General features: G+C 30.5%; 1 long non-coding RNA gene across 1 annotated transcript; it reads right to left on the bottom strand.

Moving 5' to 3' along the window:
* Positions 1-13,648: 13,648 nt before the first annotated feature.
* On the bottom strand, positions 13,649-15,423 carry LOC140183982 (uncharacterized). The gene is made up of 2 exons (XR_011880586.1): positions 14,766-15,423; positions 13,649-14,140 (listed from the first exon to the last, which is right to left on the bottom strand). It is a non-coding gene; the product is annotated as an uncharacterized lncRNA (long non-coding RNA).
* Positions 15,424-20,239: the final 4,816 nt, after the last annotated feature.

Here is a 20,239-nt window from a genome sequence, read left to right as displayed (position 1 = left end):
TTTGATTATTCGAGGTAGGGGCGCTTTTCTTAAACTCATTTTATTTTCGAGAATTGTTATAAATCGATATTAATGCGAAATGGTTTAATATATATATTGAAAATGAAAATGATATGAATTTTTGGAATCAGCTTGATTATTAACTGATTTGGTTTTGAATCCGGTGGAAAGGATTGCGAAATGGTTTGGTTGGGACCCAAAAAAGGTGGCAAAATTAAAATTTTAGGGAAGATGCTGGCGAAATTTTATTATGAGATTTAAGACTCTATTTAAAATGTTATTTAAAAAAAAGATTGGATTCGAGAGATTCTATTATTTGATTCTTGATTTATTAAGAAATAAGTATGTTTCGAGTTTAATCTATTTAACAAAAGTATATATTTTAAGAGTCGTCGTAGTACTCGAACTATCAGACTAGCGCAGTCGGAAGCGTGACATTCTGATATCTAGGATGTTACAAGAGAAATAAGTTTAACCAAAAAAATAAATTAAATTTTGAAATAATCTAAATTAATTTTTTTATAAAAAATGACCATAATATCTCTATTATAAAAAATAACTAAAATTTTTTTATTATATATATATTAAAAATTCTTAATCCTAACCGTATGACGGTAGAGATAAAAAGGAATAAAATTTAGGTTTCTCAAAATTAATATATATAATAGAAATATTTTAATCATTTTTTTTATAATAGAAATATTGTAGTCATTTTCTATAAAGACATTACTAAAAAAATTATTTTTAATGACTATTTATTATTTTACTTTTAACAATAGTTAAATATAATCAATAATATATTTATCGATAATTATACATTATATAATAATAATAATTATATAATTATCAATAAACAATTTTTTAATAACAAAAAAAGTATATAGTTGTCATATAATATATAATAATATCAGCAACTATTAGTTATTATAAAAACATGTGTTAAATACGATATATAATAATCATTATATTATTATTACTAAAAATTTAGTAATAAAAATGATTTTGGTTCTAGAGAGAATAAAATAAAATTCAAAACCCTACATAGATGGCTTGGCCGCCAATAAACTATTTCTTTTTTAAAAAAAAATCCTTTATGACAAACATTAAAGATGGCTGAATTATTGGTAAGTAAAAAATTTAAATTCCCACGTTTAGGTTTTAAAGACAGATGAGCAGTGGATAATCCACGTTTAGTAAAAAGGGGAAATTCTAATATGCTTTTATTTATTACGATAATTATGGTCATTATATAAATATTATTAAAAATATATTTTTTATATTTTAATTTTTTAAGTAATATTTTAATAATAATAAAATATTATTTTAATTTTAATAATATTTTTTAAAATTAGCATGCAGCTGATTTTGGATATATTCTTAGGAATTATTTGGATAATTGGATTAATTGCATCGATACGTATTATATTATTATTCAGAGTTCTTCGAGTAGTATTTATCTTGATCTCATCGTCAAAATCTAAAAACTATGTAATTAATAAGTCCTGGACGGTGGATTTAGTTCTAATCCAATAGACTACGAATGTGGCAACAGATTACATGAAAAAAACTGTCGTACGTTACAATATTTTTTATACAGAATAGTTGTTGTTCCAACAGGATTTGGTTGAATTTTTAATAAAAAATATGTCAATTTTTCTCTCTTTTTTTGTTTGTATATGTTTCTTTTGTCTTTAGTTACTAAAAAAAATTTCTCTTATTGGAGCTCCCTTCAAGATTTTAAAATGGCATTGTATTTGTGTGGTGAGTTATTTTTCAATTTAATCGATTTAATTTTTAATTGTTTAAATTCTTTTTATTGTTTTAACTAATCTAATGATGGCTCTTAAGGAAGTGTTAGGAGAAATATACATTAGGTAAATTCAAGAGCCGACCCTCCATCGCTTACTATAAATTGCAACAAATAAACTAAGGATAAGATCACACTACCACGACCACGACAAAGATAAAGCTACGATGATGATGAGAACTAATTGTGTTATTATTGTGCTCTTTCTCTTCTTTGCTCATCTCTACTCTTCCTTCAGTTTGCGAGAGTCAGCATCATCACTTCGTTTATTAGCGGAAACATTCAATTACAGTAGTAAGACACAAAACTTAGCAAAATTTGCTATTGCTGAGCATAACAAAAGATCTAAAGACAACCAGCTGAGACTTATACGAATCCTTAGTTGCGCAAAAGTATTTAACACAAAGAATTCAGTCACCTACGGTCTCGAATTGCTGGCAAAAGATAGAGAAGGTAAAACTAACAAGTACTTTGCTCGGGTGTATCAGCCCAATTATATCCCTAGTAATTCTATATATGAACTACAAAAATTTGAACTTGTAAAATAAATTAATTAGTTGGGATGACAACGGATACCCCTCTCTCATTTTATTTCAGTTGAAAAAAAAAAAAATATCTTTTTTGGTTTTTGGTCCTTTTTCTATAAGATATATTGTATCCTAATCATCTTTAAATTTTAACTAAACTCTCATTCATCAATAAAATTGGACAAATCGACTTCTGCAATCAATTGACAACGAATTGCCTGTCTAACGTATTAGGTAGAGTTTGAGGTGTCAATACCAAATGTCATGTGTCAATAAGAATGGTTGCAGTGACTAAAATTTCCTTCCTTGCAACTCAAACATTGTCGCTTCATTGAAGTATGCCACGATTTGCTGCATAGTGTCACCATCAGGGGAAGAAAATTAGGAAATTCGATCATATCAAGCATTACATTTGTATTCTCAAGACTACCAACAGTTTGCACAAATGAGCAACAAATGGATCAAGGCCAAGCCCCTTTCCTCTTATTTCAACTCTCTAAAAAAAACAAAAGAAAATGAAAGATTATAACTAAAAAAGGTTGATTAGATTGGAAAGCTCAAGCTTCATCCGAAAAACTGAAGGAAAGGAAACCCTACCAAAAAAACACGTTAACAGAGTTACGAGAAGGAGAGAAGGAAAATCTAATCGCTTGGTGGGTTTTGTAATTGAAGAAGAATGGAGACGAAGCCCCACGAAAATTTCAAAGCTTGCCAATTGCAAATGTGTAAACATAAGTGTTAAGCCACGAGTTTGAGTTGCACGGAGGAGTTTTTTAGTCCCTACAACTATTTTATTGACGCGTGGACACTTGGCATTGACACCTCATCAGACTTCACCAGACATATCAAACAAGTAATCTGTTGCCAATCGATTGCATTATAAGGGTTGATTTGTTCAATTTTATTGATGGCTAGGAGTTTGACTAAGGTTTAAGGATGATTAGGGTTAGGAGTGTTCATTGATCGGATAATATCTGCAGATCCGCGATATTTATCCGTATCCGATAAGCAATTTATGGATATTATCCGATCCGCAAGATGATCGGATCACATCCGATCTGATCTGCACTCTAATAAGATCGGATCGCAGAATCCGCACCTAATAAATAAAAAACAAAAAATAAAAAATATATGGTGAATGCTATTATGTCCTCTCTAAAATAAAGGGTAAATTACCCCTTGTGATATATATAGTGTTTATAATTACAATTAAGTTGAATATTAACCATAATAATTAGGTATATGTTCTCTACTTTTCTTTCTCTCGTGATTATTTAAATTTAGTTTAGCACCACCAATTTATGGTGGTGGTGGTGGCTATCACCGCCGAAGAAATCTCTTTGCAGTGACTCACAAACCCATCAATAAGGTGCATACGTATTCAGCTCATTACACGTGGTAACATTTGTGCTACCGAAGTACGGAGAATCTTTGCTACATAGGCACAACTCCTTCCCAACTTCAACGTACACCCACTGCGCCTCATACACCTATTCTGTACGGTGATAACATCCTCAGAGTTCACTATCCACAAAACTTTTGTCCTATAAAAGTAATTAAATTCTTGTGCATAATTGTTACCTTATCTTGCAAATCCTATTGTCTGCAATTGAATTCGACTTGATTTTCATCTCATCGACAACAATATTTTTAATCTCATGAGGATTCGAATCTACCATCTCTTGAAACTTGTATTTGACATCATCAACAACAATGTCTTTATGACTTGAGGATCTGAAGAATCTTTCCAAATGTCTTTATGACTTCTATCATCACGGAGCATAAGCTCTCCTCTACCTTCAAGTGCATCAATTGCATTCGTAAAGATCTCTTCCACTTCATAAAACTCATCTAGTAAATCACTTTCAATATATATATCACAAGGGGTAATTTACCCTATATTTTAGAGAGGGTATAATAGAATTCACCAAAATATATGTTATTTTAACCTCACAAACCCCAGTTTCTCTACTTCCTCTCCTAAAATGTAAAAACAATGGCACCTCTCACTAAATCTCACCTTGAGATCCAGTCACCCCATCCTACCCTCTTCTCAGATCTAACCTTAGCCACACCGAAGACTGCTCACGTTGCCGCCTTCAACTCACCGTGGTTCTTCTTCGTCGACGTCCTTACAGTATTTGACGACACTTCTTCTTCATTCTTCCTCGTGCTCTTCACTGCTTCATACATATTTGTGGTTTGTCGTTCACTGTGGTTCCTCTCTCATACATCGCAATGTCTTCCCTCGCCGAGTTGTGCCCGTGATCTCGCCACATTGCACATTTGGAATTGCCGCATTGCTATTGCTACTACTATTAGATCTCCAAAGCTGCTTGGTGTCTTCCGTTCTCCTCCTTTGACTCTGCGTGGTGGCTTTATTCTGGTCCTTTATTCATGCTTTCAGTGCTTCATGAATCTTTTTTTCTTTAAATTTAGATATGAAAATTGTTATACTGGAAAAATTAATTATTGGTTTAAGCTATTTAGATATATATACAAAATGTTAGTTCTAAATGTTCTATTATTTAATTCTTGCCTGCAGGGGTTCAATTTTACATGTTTAGTTTCTGAGGTGTTGTTGTGTGCAGAATGAATAGCTGTTAAATAGGTTTAAAAAAGGGTGAAATATATTTTATTGATTTTTTTATAGAAATAATAATTTTAATATATTTTTTATTTTTTGCAGATATATCCGATATCCTATCCTATCTACAAATATTTGGATAGGATCGGATCCAAGTATTAAAAATATGAATATCGTATCCGATGAGTTTTGTGCGAATCAGATCGAGATTTCGATCATATCCGATCCATGTACACTCCTAATTAGGGTGTGATATGTCTTACAAAAAAATTATTAAGGGCCAAAAAATAATATATATTTACTCGAAAAAAAAGGCTTTTTGTTTTCTTCATTCTCATCATAAGTTTTCATTTATCCATCTTTGTAGGAAAGATGAATTCGGGTAGAAATTCATGAATGTTAAACAACAAATTTTAGAAATTTTAGAAAAAATAATATAAAATAATAAATATAACACAATATAATTCTATATATAATCTAACTTAAAAAAATAAAAATTCATACATTACAAAAAAAAAACGTTGAGTACTGTCGGTTTAATAAAATAATTTCTCTGATAATAAAGTTACCGTCGAATTTACCGTTGTCCTGAAGTTGATGGTATAAACGTCGTCGGAAACTATTTATCGGCGGAATATTTTGTCTGACGCTAACTACCGGCGAATTTTCTATCGAGATTTTCTGTAAACTCCGTGGAATTAATAAATAATAAACCAATAAATTAATTATTATTTAAAAAAAATAAAAAATTAAATTTTATAATTTATAATTGAAGAAATAATTAAAATATGAATTTTAACACTAATTTTAAAAATTTTTACCTAAAATTAAGCCGAACAGATCGAACCGATTATATATATATATATATATATATATATATATATATATATATATATATATATAATACCAAGAATCAGCCTTCTTCTCCAAATTAAGACCATTCACGCTGCTGGAAGAGGGGTTTACGTTAAATACCCTAACCTTCACTTCCAAAACTTCAATTGTCCATAAATTTCAATCTGGAGCTCCGATTGACAAGTCGTCAGTGGCCACGCGTTCGTCTTAAAATTATCTACAAAACTCATAGATCAATCTGGTAAGATTCTAACAATTTTTTACTCAACCACTCTTTCCTAATTTTAAAATTTATGATTTTGAGTTTGATAGATAATGTGATTTTGATGTTCTAGGCTTGAGTTAGCTTGAGAAAACTATTGGATTTTATTCATTTGATGAGTGGGTAAGGTAAAGAACCGTTGAACCCTTCTGAATTATTGAATTAGTGAACCCTATAATGATTATAGTGATACTGTGTGAAAATTATATTGTGTTCTTATTGATTTGAAGTTCAATTGGGCAATTTGGAACAAAATCCGGGTGATTAAACTTGAAAAATTGACGTTTGGAAGTTTGGAGCTTGTGACAGGAGAGGTTTTTGATGTGTTACGAGTTTAGGATGGAATCGGTCAAGGTATAATTTTGGTTTCTCGTAGATAATATATAATATTTTGTGAAAATATAGGCTAGAAGACCATAGGATAGGTTGAAAATATGGGAATATGTTAATGCTAGTAACCTTGATGGAAATGTAGAATTATATTGTGAATGAATTGATGAACGATGATTTTGTTGAGTTGGTTATAGGAATTGTGTTAATTAATGTTGTTGATGGGAGTTGATGAATGATTATTGATGAATATGAGTATTGATTATGAAAGATTAAGGATTGGTTGAATTTTTTTTGTGTGTTGAATAATGAATGAATCGAGAGTTGGAAATGATTTGAATGAATTGAATTGAATGATGATGATAATTGTTGAATGAATTGAATGATGATGATGATGAAATTAATATGAAAATGTGTTGTGGGGATCGTGGTGATTTACCGCCCACGGGTTATGAAATTATGATTCATGCACCTGACAAGGACCGCGGTGGTGTACCACTTGTCAAGGATTGCAATTGAGGTGGGGATCGTTGTTATTTACCTCCCACGTGTGTGCTGTTTTTCAATTAAAAACGTCTGTGGAGATCGAGGTGGTTTACTGCCCACAGGTGGTGGGGATCGAGGTGGTTTACCGCTCACCAGGTGAGGATCGTAGTACTGTACTGCTTACCAGTTTTCAAGAGGACGATGTCCAGATTAGCTACCAGACATGTCAGATTGGATATATAACCAACAGATGAGACTTAGCAACCATAGGGCAGGCATACATCATATGAATATGTGTGTTTTGTTTGATTGTGCATTAATTGGGCTTGCCTATGTGATTATTATTCTTTCCTGCTATATTTGCTACCTGCTGTATCCGTATCCTACTTGTGTTTACTTTATCTATATTACTTGTCTGTGCACTGGTGATTTAGAGGGTTGGAGAAAGCAAAAAGTGAAGGGTTAAGTTAGAAATTGATTCAGGACTTGAGAACCTTAGATAGTTACCTATTTTCTTGTTTAGTTTATTTTCTTTAAGATTTAAATCCGAGTGTCGAAATTTTAGGAATACCCTTGGATTTTTTGGAACCTTATATATTATTTATATGGGCACCTTTACTATACTGAGAACTCCCGGTTCTCATTCTATACATATATTATTGTTTTCATATGCAGGTCAGAAGGTACCTCACTGAGCATTCTAGAGACTCTGTGGAAATGAAAAACTCTTAGGACTTAGGGTTGTATTTTATTTATGTTTATATATGTATATCGATTCTCCATCTTGTATTTTATGCTTGTCCCTCTTATAAGTTTACTTGGAGAAACATGATTTATATTTATTTGTTGGTTTATTTTTGGGTTATATATATATATATATATATATATATATATATATATATATATATATATATATATATATATATATATATATATATATATATTCTAGCCGACCTTTGCTTCTCAGGTTGAGTTTAGAGCTTGCTTATGTATCTATCTTTTGAAACTATATTTGTATACTTGTCTCTTTGGTTTTCTATATAAGCCTTCTATTCAATCGCTTTTCGAGTGTGGCGAGCTTTTGGTCTTGTTTTGTTCAATCTTTCTCCCAAGGCTCGAGTTAAACTATTCTTTATGTATATCTATTTACACCTCTGCATGATAGGGTGTTACATTTTCCATGGATTTGTCAAGATCAGTTGCTGATTATCGTCGAATTAATCGATAAATTTTGGCGCCTTTTGTCGTGAAATGATGCCAAAAGTTATCTTCAGATTAATCTGACCGTAGTTAACTTTTTTAATTTTTTTTGGCACAACCTAGTCACAATTTGTAGAAATAAAAAATTTAAACTATTATTAATAACAAAATTATTAACAAAAATCTAAAATTAGCAAAAATCAACAAATTATTTTATTAAAAATAAACGGTCGGAATTCAAATGAATGCCACAGTAGTATAGTACAATGAAGTAGACAAAGAAAACTAAAAGAAAGACCCCCTACAGATCCCGATAGTCATCGTCGTCGTCGTGGTCCCCAGCTCAGGCGACGGTGAAGGTGTTGACATGGGTGCCCCACCAACAACAGCGCCGCTGGAAGCCTGAAACCAGCAGCGCTGCTGCCTCCAGTGCGCATCTGCTGACTGTACTCCATCATCTGCTATCGCAACCGCTCGAGCTGCTCCCGTTTCTTCATCAGGTCAGAATTGACGACAACGTGTGCAAGAATCTCTCGATATCTCTGCTTAGACTGCTCCTGCTACTGGTGAAGCACCTGTGTCAGCTTCTACACCTTCTCCCTCAGGTCAACAACTTCCTGGGATCAGAAGGGCTGGTGGCAGAGGCAGAGGAACCGCCATCCCGAATGAGGGGAGGCCACTGGCAAAGAAGAAGTCCAACCCGAAGTGGTGATTCTTGTGTGTTCGGAGGTGGTCTTGTGTCAAATCCTATCAAGATCCACAACGAAGGTATCGGAGCCGGCTTTATTAGCTCCACCAAGCGGCTGAGATTGCTGAGTCACGACCTCCAACCTCTGCTAATACTCCTCCTGTGTCATACACGAGAGTTATGATTAGGATAATTGTTCAATAATAGGCTTTAAACCAAATAAAGTTGAAATTTAAACTCACATAATGGGCTGCCGACCGCTCGTAACCAAATCTCTCCTTGTTTGCTTTCAAAGTATGAGTATACTTGAAGGCCTCCGCCAGTGTTGCTTCTCATTCTAAAGACTTAGACTACAAATTAACATATCAACCAAACAATGAAATAAACAAACAAATTAAACAATGATAAACAAGTACATATGAAGTAAGAAATCTTATCAAAAGTCAAAAACATAATTTTAATTTTTTCGATTTTCCTAAAAAATCTTGTTAAAATTTCGATAGAGTCTCCTCTGAAATTCGGATTTAGCCACCCTTGAAGGGTTCCATCCAAACCCATTATCAACCATTATTTTTCCAGTCAAGCATTTTTTAAATAATTTCAACAGTAGGAATTAGCAAACAGTTCAATAGTCCAACATTATTTTTCTGCACTCTCAGAGCCTAATCTAACCTATTCTAACCTATACTAACCACCTAAATCCACTAAAAGTAATTCAAGTAACTACTAAAATAGTAAATTAAACCGACATTTATACCAGTCTGGTCTTAGTCATTATGAAGGTTACTGGCCTATCTGTATACCTGGACGACTTGGGCAAAGTTCTGTTAGCGACATTCGTTAGGTGGCGACGCTTGAACCCGTCGTTATCTCTGAAGTAAGCCTCCAAATTCACGCAGGATGTTCGGACGGATCCAGTTCGTCGGGTGGTCTTTTCCCAGACGAACGTCGCACATCATCTGCTAAAACTGCTTAGCAGCGCGGTGGTCAAAGGTCTTCCTGATGATAACGTCGTGTTCTTTATCCCATATGAACTTCAACTACACAAAGTGATTCACCAAGATTACTTAGTTGGAATGAAATACAGTTTATATACAATTAAGTAATTCAAGTGAAATTGAGTTCTTACCGCTGACTTTTGAAATCATCGCTCTGTCACACATCAGTTGGGATCTGCGTGTAGGTCGGCCACACTTAGTCATACATCGACTTAATGACCTCTGTAATCTCCTGTGTGCACCCATTGGGATTATATAATAAAACGAAGTCTAGCAAAATAATTCAAAGTCATTATTGTTTCTGTTCATATAATTGATACTTAAACATTTCACTGTTTTAATTTGTTTGAAATATTTATGTTATATTACAAACCACAATGATACACAAATACATGATCAACTAAAATTAGTAACATATATATATACAAATACATGATTAACTAGAAATTATCCTAACCTAACTGCCTAAAATCAACTACAACAACAACTAATCTACCTAAACTAATTACTAACAATCAACTTACTAAATAAAATTAGGATTAACTAATTACCAAAAAACAACTAACTAACCTGGAGCAGTGACGACAGGGCAGTGGCAATAGAAATAGAAAACAGTGACGATCTATCCAGCGGCGGGAGGACAAGGCAGCGGCAGCGACAGGGCAGGGGGCGGCAGCAGGGGAAGAGGTCAGGGGTTTAGAGAGAGAGAGAGAGAAAATGAAATTTCAAAATGAAGGGAAAGAAGTTTGCGATTCGAATTTAGGACATGATTACCGTCGAATTTAACAGCGGATTAATCCAGTGGTAACATGCTTTGTGTAACCAAAACACAGCATTTCACTAAACTATATTCATAAATCCAACGGTAACTAGCACACCAAAATTTATTTTTCTCCCACCAAATATTACCGTCAATGTTACCGTCAGAACATCATCAACTTTGACATTAATATTTTAGTATGACGAATTTATTTTCATATCCAACGCAAAACTCACCACTAAAATCTGATGATAATTTCAACAATTCTTAGCATTTTTTGTAGTGATAAAAATATAATATAAAAATTCATCTATATCATTTTAAGATCAATCCATTTAAAAGTCTAACTTTATTCATGTATTAGCTATCACACTTCTATGGTAATAATGTTTAGATTTCATATGAACAAAAATAATAATAACGAGAATTCTAATTTAAGATTTTTCTATAAATATATATTCAAAAATTATATTATATATAAATTCACTTTGTGGAAATTTAACATGTCTTTATGGGGGCATATAAGAGTTCCATGAACGTTGAAGAAGATGTTGTTCTTTGTGGATCCCGTACACGCTGTCGTGGAAGTTTCCTTCGAACACATCTGGTTGCTGTCTCTGTGTCATAATTGTCAAAACCAAACCTATGATCGAACCGGTCAGACTACTGAATCATTAGTTCAAGTAATGACTCACCGGTTGTACGATTGATCTGATCATACGTAAATAAAAAAATATATGATAGTAAAAAATAATAAATTTAAATTTAAAACATATAATTTCACTAACATTTTAAGAATAATCAAATAATTCTAAAATAATATAGAACAAAAATAATAAGTATTTTGTTATTTTTACTCTGTATAAATATTTTTATTTTGTTTTTATAATTAAATAAGTATTATTTTCACATTTCAATAATATATTAATTACTTTATACGTATTATACTACTATATACTACAAATATTTATTAAAAAATATTATTATTATATATTATATAATTACGGAAAAAAAAGTGAGTGTCGTATGATTATTGTTAAATAAAAATATAATTAATTTAAAAATGAGTGAATTTTTAACTAAAATTAAAATAAATTAATTAAAAGTAAACTATTTGATGAAAGATATCTATATGTATTACAATTTGCATATATATTAATAAGCATGACAGTTTGGTGGCTATTCATTCATGCCTCTTTCTTTGAGGAGAGGGATTTAATTATGAAGAATTACACTATGCACATACTATTCTTTTCTACTACTATTATTTTTAATTATATTCTTTCTTTATATTGTATATTATTATTTTTTAATACTATTATTATTTGTACAGATATAATTTTTAGAAAAGAATAATATTAAATTTTATGTTCTTATCTATGAGAGTATTATGGTTTATTATATTATAAATTAATATTGTACCATATAACAGGAATAATATTAAAATATATATAATTAAACATAATAAAAAATTAAGTTTCGAAGATTTTGCCGTTACTGATATCTTATTAGTAGATACATAAATGATCTCGTAGGTAGCTAGAAAGCTTTGCATATATAAACACGGAATCTTATAACCTTCTTAGAACGAGCCGGGTGCAATAGTTTTAATTTTGTTGTAGCCGTTAATGTGGCAGGATTGATTCCATTGTTGCTACATATTGAAGTCATATATTTTCTTCAAAAAATTAACGATTTCTCTTTTTTTCTCTTCCATTTATTTTTTGTCTGTCTCATTTTTTTACCTACCATATATATTTTATATATAATTATAAATGACTAATTATAAATTTGATAACAAAATTTTAGTCAAACTAAGCATGATGACATTGCGTAATTGCCTTTAAAATTAAGATTGGAATTGAAATCGAAACACAATTACATTGTGCTTGGAATTTATGAAGCTGGTAAAATTTGTCACTGTCTCATTATTAACAATACGACTTATTTCTGTTTGCATTTATTAAACTTCCTTCCTCCATTTTTTTGTTTATTTGTTTTCTTTTTTCTATATCTCTTTATCCTTTTCACTATGTGTACAAGTGATATTGTATATTTTATGTTATTTACTTGATAAACTAAAATGTGTCAGGATATTTTTTTATCACAAGAACAATAAAATTTTTTTCTTTGAAAATAAGGTTTCTCTATGTTTTTGTCTTTTTTTTTTTTGTGTTGTCTCTGACTGTCTGCGTCGGTTGTTGAAAAAAAAAAATAAAATAATTAAAGTAATACAATTTAAATAAATTTTGAATTACAATGATATAGAAGGAAAAATAATGACATAGTGTTATTAGCATGGAACTATTAATTATTATTAATAGTGAATTAGGATCCGCTAAATTTTAAATCTTCATTTTAGAGAGTAAAGTGTGATCTCTCACCTTTGAATAATATTTTTTTATGTTTTTTTCTGGTCCCACCAATGGAATAATTGGTGCGAGATCATATTTTATACTCTAAAGTAAAATCTAAAATTTAGAGAATCCAAATCCATTATATTGTATATAAACTTTTTTTTCTTGTTTTATTTACACGACAAATCTGTTTGTCGATTTAAAAATTTTTAAAATCTAATTTAAAATGTAACATCTTAACTTCGTTAACAAAATTAATTCTAAAAAATATTTTAGTTTTTGTAGAATTAATCATAAGTCGGATATTTTAATTCTTAAGTATTTAAATTAAATTTGTAATTTTTAGCGAATTTAAAAAACTATAATACTGAGATGTTGGTATCTTTTATCTTTTTAATTAATGTTAAAAGGAATATTTAAAAAGTTAAAACTAACATTTAAATGGAATAATTTAATCTATTTGCATTCAAATATAAATTTTTACTGTGGAATTTTATGTTAATACACTTTGGTATAGATAACCATTACTTGACAAGTTGACAGTTTTCATGAAGGTATTTAGATAGAAGTACAAGTAAAAACTGACGTTTTGTAAATACTGAAGAAAAATTAATTCATTAAATATCTATCACGAAATATGTGTTTGAATTTGAACATAGCGATAATGTTTTCCATTGTGACCAAAAAGTGTTTTCAGAAATTAAAACAAAATTCATAATCCAATGTTAATCTGAGAAAGGACAGAAAAAGTGAAAAACCCTATTTTTCAGCAAACAAATAACAGACTATGATAAATAATTTTCAATTTAATTAAAAGTCACGAAAAAGTTATACATAAAAGAGTACACTGATATAGAGTTATGTTCGATCACCTAGGTGAAGAAAGTCCAGCATCTAAATTGGTGTCATAGCAAAATAAAAAGCATTGTTCCAAATGGCTTATGGTTCTCCTATTATCAACGGTGACTTGATAACGGTTGTGAGAATGATGTGGTTGTCGCCTACGAAGACGGAGGGATCGTCTATTCCGAGGCAGACTCGGAATTTGATGACAGGTACTCAGGGTGATTCAGGCGGCGATAATTCCTGAATGATGAGGTCATGTCACGATAACGTGCACCGAGTCCTTCACTGTCTGCATGGTCACTATCCCCTTTCTCAGTCAACGGTTCCTCCAACCCGTTCGAATCATTCCCATCCCCCGAATTGGTGCTCCAACCATCAGTCCAGTGGCTTGGCAACTTTGGCGTGCTCATCCAAATCCGACTTACTATCAGACATCTCTGGGTAAAAAAAAAAAACCATTGAAGAACAAAGCATGTCGTACACATTATCGTTTACGGAATTAACTTAAATGGAAGTCCGTAGTCGTGAGTCAATAGTCTATCACAATTTTTGGTCTATATAAATTGGTTGACTTGTTGGCTTCTAACATTACAAAGACAAATTTTTTATTTTTGGGTTAAGGTTGACCAGGGAGAATTGCTAAAAGAATATATCAAATTCAATTTAACCATAATCATTTATACTAAACGCACATAGTTTTTGTTTTCAAAAGTATACGTTTGGTCATTTGATTTTTCAACATGGAGACCTGAAGACTATGACAATGGTTAAATTTTCTATTAAGTTTACTGTTTTTGGTAAAGTCATAAGGATCTATTTTTGTTCCAATCACAAGGAGCCCGTAATAAACAATTTTTTGGGTTGTCAATTCTTGATCCTGAGCATCATAATAGTGGTGTTTATTTACTTCCGGAAATTCAATTTATTAAGCAAGTCTGTGCATATTTTTTGGGGAATAAAAACGGTATTTCATATGCCTAACACAACAGATTAACAACTATTTCAGTAAATTCAAGACAACTGTATATTCCTCTGATATAGAATAAAGATAAAAAAAATCACCAATGTTAGAGCACAGAACAGGAACAAACAGGAGCCAGATTCCACTGTTTCTGAAGACCAACGACGCAACTTAGGAGAGACAAGGGATACCAGGTGAGTTAGAGATCTAGAACCATCATCCAGAGTTCAGGGTTTCCACCCTTGAGAGATATAGAAGGGGCACTTCGAAAGAGATAGAGGAGAGGCAACGACGGCGCAAATCCTACCGTTTCGCTATTCTTCTGCTCTTTCTCACTGAATCGTTGCGAAAGATTCCGATTCGCCTCTTTGGGGATGGCATGTGCCCACCTCCCGCAACAGTGTGCACAACTTCAAGATGAACCCTAACTTCTCTAACAGGCTTGAAGGTCGGCTTATTCAAATCTAAAATTTGGGAGATTTTTTAATTTTTCCTTTTGATTCCTGTTTCAATGCCCTCCTGTTCAACTATGGGAATGTTTGAAATTCGTAAAAAGGACCATCACAAACTACATTTGCTAATTCATTACATTTCCTACTTACCCGTGTTTACTCACTTTTACCGTGGCTCATTAACCAAACTAACTATTTCCATAGTCAAACTCATATGGGAGTTAGTCACATTCAATCCATGTGTTAAGCTCCAATTGGCTACACATTCTTTAGCCACCTTGTCCGCTCAAATGAATTGACCACCATAGAAGTCACCTAATTTAAGATATGCAAAAATAAATATAAATTTCCATCATATATTTATTAAATTGGTGTAGTATTTTAGTTTTATGAATGATTTTGCATTTAAATTATAAGAACCGACCCTTCATGTATTGCCACAAGTCATTATTCTAATTTCTTTACACAATAATTTTGACTCATAAGCAAATGATAAAGCCGGAAAAACTAAAATTCGGCATAATTAATGTCTAAATACAATAAGTATATTCAAGAGCTAAAATTTCCTAATTAATTACTATAAATTGCAACTAATAACACCACAAAAACAAAAGCAAACCATGCATTTTAAGTTATTATATATACAATGACAATATATGTTGAAGATTTGTATTTCAAATTGCGAAATAAAATTGTAAGATTGGAGAGATAAATAAATAAACTCGAACAAAAAAAACATAAAATTCTTTCAACATGAGATTTCACAGCCTTATTATCCTCTTTCTGTTTGCTCACCTGTCCGCCGTTACGGTTGCCGCCGCAGCCGCCTGGCCGGAGTCAGAATTGCTTGCAACTATTTCTCACGAGAGGGATGTCAAAAGTCCCAAGGTGATTAAGATTGCGAAATTTGCGATCAATGAACAGAACAAGAGATCAAAAGCAAAACTGAAATTGGTGAAAATCCTTAGATGCACGGAGAACGTTTACACAATTGACAACTCTTTCTCCCTGGAGCTGTTGGCCAAACATGGAACCAGGACTACTAAGAAATACTTGGCTCACTTGTTTGAGACCAAGGATTATTGGTTTCGTCCATCGACGAATCAATTTGAGCTAGAAAGCTTTGAACTTGCTCAATAGAAAATAAATTATAAATATGTGAATGTTGCATATAAACGAATAACGTTTTATTCCTCCATATTTATTATATTAGTGCCATGTATCCTTCTTCGTTTCATGCATTTTAAACCATCGTATTTGCTCTTTTTTTTTTTTCTTTCAAGATAATCTATGCACAAAACATTAGGCCAGTTAAAATGCGCTAAACCCATCGGACCATTCTATTTATCTATTTAAATAGGTGGGTTTTACTTCTAAAATTAAACCCGTTTAAATTTCGGGTTAAATGGATTGAGTCCGATTAACCCGAAAAATGACGGGTTAAACGGGCCAATCTGTGGGCTAAACGAATGACCCGTTAATTTTTTTTACATTTTTTTAAAAAAATAGCACTTTTAGCCAATATTTTTTTTTACTCGACCCGAAAATCAACTAAAATATTATTTTTTAATGGTTTTCGACTTAAAAATTGTATTTTTTGTCAAAATATTTTTTTAAAAAATAAAATAAAATGATAAACGGGTTGATCCGTTTAACTCATCGGGCTGACTATAAACAGTCCAAACTAGAAAATTCTAGTTCGTGAATAAAGCGAGTTTAAACGGGTCAGTCCATTTAACCCACAGATTTAACGGACCAAACCTAAATAGACTGGGCTAACCTGTTTGACAGCCCTACAAAGCTTTCTCATCAAAGAATAATAATATAATCATTGTTTATAAATAATATAAACTTTAATCAAATTCATTTTTATAATTAAAATAAATAGGATTAAAATTTATAAATAATATAATTATATTAGATTCATATTAATAAATAAAATATAAATAAAAATATAAAAGATTTTGTGATTAACTAGTATTTTTTGTTTAAAATTTGATTGGTTATTATACAATAATGAAAATATTTAATTAATTTTTATGCAACATTTTAGGCCATTACTCTGATACTCTATAGAAATTAGAAAGCAAATGACTTTTTCTTATATATTAAATAAATCTCGTTATATATTTTATTAAATTATAGATAATTAACTTATGACATAATTTTTTATTTTTATGGGATTATAAAATTTGAAAAAATCAGTGTGGTATTAGAGTATTTTTAATGTTTTAAAAAATTAATTTTGTCCAAATTTTAAAATAATTGGTTAAAAATATAGCAAAATCTATAGATTATGCAATAATAATTTATTCTCTAATTTTGTAAAGGATAATTGAGCAATTGTTAAAATTTTATTATTGATATTCTTGTAAAGCTTTTAGGAGTTGAATCACTAGAAGCTCTAAGGTAGAAAGTCTCCCACCTGAACAGGTTCATCTATCTATCCCACAGCAATATGTGGTTAATTAGGAGTTATTATCAATTTCTTAGAACATTTCTTTGTTTTCATTAGGTTATAAACACCTTTATTTCTTCTCTCAAAAGAAATTAGGAAACGTAGATTTTGATGTTTTAGTGGTTATTTTGGACAAGAAAAAATATTAATTGTTATTTTGGACAAGAAAAAATATTAATAACAATTAGGAAACGTATATTTTGTTATTAAGTTTTTAATTTAGGAAAAAATCTAAGATTTTCAAATTAGGAAACGTAGATTTTGTTATTAATTTTGTAGTTTAATATTTTTGTTATTAATATTTTTTCTTGCCCAAAACATTTTCTTCTCTCATAAGAATTAATTAAAAAATTAAAATCGTTTGAACAAAAAAATATTAATAACAAAAATATTATATTGAACAGAAAATAGTTATTATGAATTAATTAAATGTTTAAATTATCTTTTAATTAATAAAAGAAACAAAAATAATATGTATATAGATTATAGATTATAGTATAAAAGATTTATAGAAAGGTCTATAGTCAAATTACTTTTATAGAAAGATCGTAAGAGATAAAAGTCTATATCGACTAAAAAAGTCAGGGTATTCATACATTCAAAAAAATCATATAATAAGTTTTTAGTTATTATTTTTATGTGAAATAATTTTTTTATTAATAATTAAATTTACCATTCATTATTTAAAACTTAAAATAATTTAATATATATATTTTCATATTTAATTGGGTGTTAAGTTTGTTGCACAAATAAAAATATTTTATTTTCTTACTTCTTATTTAAAAATAATATTTTTCTCTCCATGTATCTAAAAATATAATTAACTCAAATTTTTTTTAAAGCAATTAAATCTTAATTCTAATTATTAATTATAATATTTGTATTTTCTCGAAATTATATATAATAAATATTTAAAAGAAGAGAAACAAAAATATAGATTAAACGATAAGAGGTAAAACTTTAAAACTAAATAAAAAACTCAAAAAATAAACATATAATAATATCTTTTTCATGTGAATAATATTACAATTTATTTTTAATTATATTTAATTATAAATTTAATGTATTTTTTATAAATTTATGAATTTATTTGAATTATATTATTTTATTTATTTTTTAGGATAAAAAGGTAAAGAGAGATAGAGAATGAGAGAGAAAGGAGAGAGAAAGATAAAGAAGAAGGATAGAGGGAGTTTGTTGATTTTGGAGAAAAAAATTTTATTTTAATTGTAATGAAAGAGTATTTAATGACACATTTTAATTTGTCAAATTAGTAATATAAAATATAAATTATAAGTTATATATAGAGTGGAAAGTGCAATATAAAGAAGGGGAGAAAGATAGATAAGAGAATAATGTAGCATGTCAGAATGGAGTTTATTAATTTTAGACAAAGATATTTTTCTCAATTTTAATGAAAGAATTATGTGATACATTTTTTTGTTAAATTAATAATATAATATAGTTATATTTTAATTTTAATTTTAATTATGTAAGTACTAAAGTTTTTGAAAATTTTATCATAAATTAATTTTAAGTTTAATTATTTATTTATAGCTTTAATTTTAAAAATCTCTTTATTAAAGATAATTAAAATTTTGATTAATTGAGTTTGAAATAAATTAAGATTCTTATTCAATTTTATAATTATTGAAGTGTTTTCTATATTTAAATTATAAAGTTTAGTAATTGTAAAATAATAAGAATTTTATATGATTTAATTTAAATAATTGATAGGTTGAAATTCAATACTTTAATCTTTATAAATAAAGAAAATTAGTTACATTATCTTATATTTTAAATTAGAATACTTGATTGAGAATTAATTAGTAAATTGATAATTAAATAATATCTTTAAAGTAATTTTTTTGAAAATAATTTAGATTTTGTAAGGTTTCACATCGGTTGGGGAGAGAACGAAGCATGCCTTATAAGGGTGTGGATACCTCTTCCTAACATGACGAATTTTGACGAATGAGTGTGGGGGCTTTGGCTATCATCGTCCCTATCGTCAAAGGCAAAACCGTGAGGCCTTGTGTGCCAAAACAGACAATATCGTGCTAGCGGATAGTCTGGACTGTTACAAATGATATCAAAGCCGGAGCCCGGATCGATGTGCCAGCGAGGGCGCTGGGCTCCCTTAGGGAGGTGGATTGTAAGGTCCCACATCGGTTGGGGAGGGGAACGAAGCATGCCTTATAAAGGTGTGGATACCTCTCCCTAGGATGACGCGTTTTGACGAGTGAGTGTGGGGGGTTTCGGCTATCATCCATATCGTCAAAGACAAAACTGTGAGGCCTTGTGTGCCAAAGCGGACAATATCGTGCTAGAGGGTGGTGTAAGCTGTTACAGATTTCAATTAATTACAATATCCCCAAATTTTATTAAAATTACCCAAACCTCAATTTACCAAAAGTATTCCTAATTTTAAAATGCCCAAATCAAACCCTAATTCCCTTGTACCCAACCCTCACCATCACTCCACGCTGCCACTCCCTTGACCCAGCCCCATCCCCTTCAGAAAGAAATAAGGAAAGAAAAAGGAAAAAGAAAAGGGAAAAAAATGCAGAACAGAGAGGGAAAAAAAAGAGTGAGGGCTGCGACGTGGGAAGAGGGAAGAAGAGAAGGAAAGCTGCACCGCCACCACAGTTCCAAGGAGTTGCTG

This window comes from Arachis hypogaea, chromosome 4 (genome assembly GCF_003086295.3).
Source record: "Arachis hypogaea cultivar Tifrunner chromosome 4, arahy.Tifrunner.gnm2.J5K5, whole genome shotgun sequence".
Lineage (NCBI taxonomy): Eukaryota > Viridiplantae > Streptophyta > Magnoliopsida > Fabales > Fabaceae > Arachis > Arachis hypogaea.
This window is presented reverse-complemented; position numbering and strand designations above follow the sequence as displayed.